This window comes from Engraulis encrasicolus, unplaced genomic scaffold, assembly GCF_034702125.1.
Source record: "Engraulis encrasicolus isolate BLACKSEA-1 unplaced genomic scaffold, IST_EnEncr_1.0 scaffold_40_np1212, whole genome shotgun sequence".
NCBI lineage: Eukaryota > Metazoa > Chordata > Actinopteri > Clupeiformes > Engraulidae > Engraulis > Engraulis encrasicolus.
This window is the reverse complement of record NW_026945709.1, coordinates 516,967-519,466: the sequence shown is the minus strand read 5'-3', so window position 1 is coordinate 519,466 and position 2,500 is coordinate 516,967. Positions and strand designations below refer to the sequence as shown.

General features: G+C 43.2%; 1 pseudogene; it reads right to left on the bottom strand.

The window, feature by feature from the left end:
• Positions 1–2,500, bottom strand: part of LOC134443955 (testican-1-like) — a 149,096-nt pseudogene that overhangs the window by 70,424 nt on the left and 76,172 nt on the right.

Sequence of the window (2,500 nt, the reverse complement as noted above, 5' to 3'; positions counted from 1 at the left end):
TGAATACAAGACAACCAATTTTCAAATGGGTTCAAATAGTAAAAATGTTGCTCGACACATTCTTTGGAATAATATCTGTGCATGTAATTAAGTATCGCAGGTGCAATTGAATAGTATTGGGTCAACTTTCAAGATTATGCCACAATTCTTTTTTAGCTGTTCCTATGGGTTTTGTAGTGAATCTATTGACCCTGTGCGGTCAATAGATTGTGGCCTGACGTTGGCATGACTTCCTTGGAGATATCCTCAGAACTGCCACCACAGATGTTGAGCATTACGGACCATGCTGATTTTATGGAACTCTGAGTCCAGGTCAGAGAGAAAAAAACAGAAAAATGTAGCTAGAGAAAGACAGCATCAATGTTTTGACTCACTGGGCATGTTTTTCAGGAGTACAGAAAGGGACATGACGGAAGAGAATTCCACGTGGACACCCACATAAACACAATATGAGTCACAGACACACATGTGCATACATTCACAAAGTACAAGTGCACATTGCACTGTCACATTGGCTACATCCTCTACATGACAATACAATTGAGTTTCCAAAGCAACTGGCAGTCGTCCAGAGGAAGGGTTCATGCTCAGCAACAGTGTCCTCACTGCACCTCAGCACAGTACAAAGTCAACAGCAACAATGTACTCACTGCACCTCAGCACAGTACAAAGTCAACAGCAACAGTGAGCTCAATAAGAAGTCAACAGCAGAAGTGTCTTAACTGCACCACAGGACACTCCAAAGTCAACAGCAACATCATTCTCAGTATAGCATCTCAATACAAAGTCAGCAGCAACAATGTCCTCATTTCACCCCAACATCTCTGCACGAAGTCCCCTTTCACTCAGAGACAATTGCTCACTCAAACATCTTAGATACACATCTATATGCGCACACGCACATACAGTACTACATGTGATGGAGCAGGAAGATTGAGCAAATCGATTGGTCAAAAAAGTAATTGCCCACAATGCATTTCCAATTGAGAGAAACAGGAAGTGGTGACTTACCAGTCTTGTCGCTGTGGTGCTTGATGAGCTCCTGTCCTGGGAGACACGGGCAGGGACCCTCACACTTCACCACCAGGCTCTTCCCAGAGGTACACGCCTGGAAGTCCAGTTTACACTGCAAAACAGAAGCAAAGTTCACATTTAGAGTTGAAAATTGGACTCTTACTGCCAGAGCTGTATTAAAGGATAGTTCCGGCGTAAAATGAAAGTTTCAGCATCGCTTTCCCATGCCACATAATGTATCTAATGATGAGCCATTCCGGGCAATGCCGCGCCGTTATGGAGTTAGCTAATTTTAAGCTTTTTGGTGAAAAACGCAGCCAATGCATCACGGCGGGGCCAATTATAAGCCTATTATTTTCTGATGTTTCCCCGCTATAAACAACTTCAAAAACGCTACACACTTCATCACAAAGGTCTCGTCAATCAAACCGAGGCACAGAGAAGGTCATCGGACCACACAGTCTTTCACTGGCCAGTGTTTTCAGAGGTGTCTCACTGTTGCAACTCTCTGACCCGGATGCAGGCTACTCAATCAGGTGGCTAGGTAGGCTAAACATGGTCCGCGGTTCTTACACCGGCTGCGACCGTAAAATGAAAAGCTGGAACCCCGACCGTTTTCACCGACTGCCACTGTCTAAACCAGCCATATTACGGGAATGGCTAATAGCATTAGAAGTGGACGAAACTGACGTAAAAACCCGGAGGGATCGCTACTACCGTGTGTGCAGGCAGCAGATTTGATTTGAGATTTGAGATTTCAGATTTGACGAGACCTTTGTGATGAAGTGTGTAGCGTTTTTGAAGTTGTTTATAGCGGGGAAACATCAGAAAATAATAGGCCTATAATTGGCCCCGCCGTGATGCATTGGCTGCGTTTTTCACCAAAAAGCTTAAAATTAGCTAACTCCATAACGGCGCGGCATTGCCCGGAATGGCTCATCATTAGATACATTATGTGGCATGGGAAAGCGATGGTGAAACTTTCATTTTACGCCGGAACTATCCTTTAAGTAGAATTAGAAATACACACAGGTGGCTGGTAGCTCAAGCAGCCATCAGGGTGGTCTTAAAGTTTTTGGGTTCTCTTGGATATCAGGGACAAGTTGAATCAAGAGAGAGAAGTTAATCCCAAAGTTCAAGCCCTGATGAAGACCTGTGTGTGAGGTCGAAACATGTTGGCTTTTTTAATGTAACCATAGCCTAGTATCATTAAAGCCTTTTTAAATATACTGTAACTTCCCATTTGGACAATGCTTGGAGTGCCTCGATGAACTTTTATCTGTAGAAGTAGAAATACATATGCAATAACAACACTACTAGTATGATATTACATGGTTTTGACTCAACAAGGGTTCATTGTCCCGAAACATGATAGAAAAAAGTGGGAGCAAAAAATACTGGTGGAAGTGGACTTTGCCATCTTTATTTGCCTTTTTATACCATTGAGTTGACTTTACACAACTGGATCAGTATTTGTATAATGCGC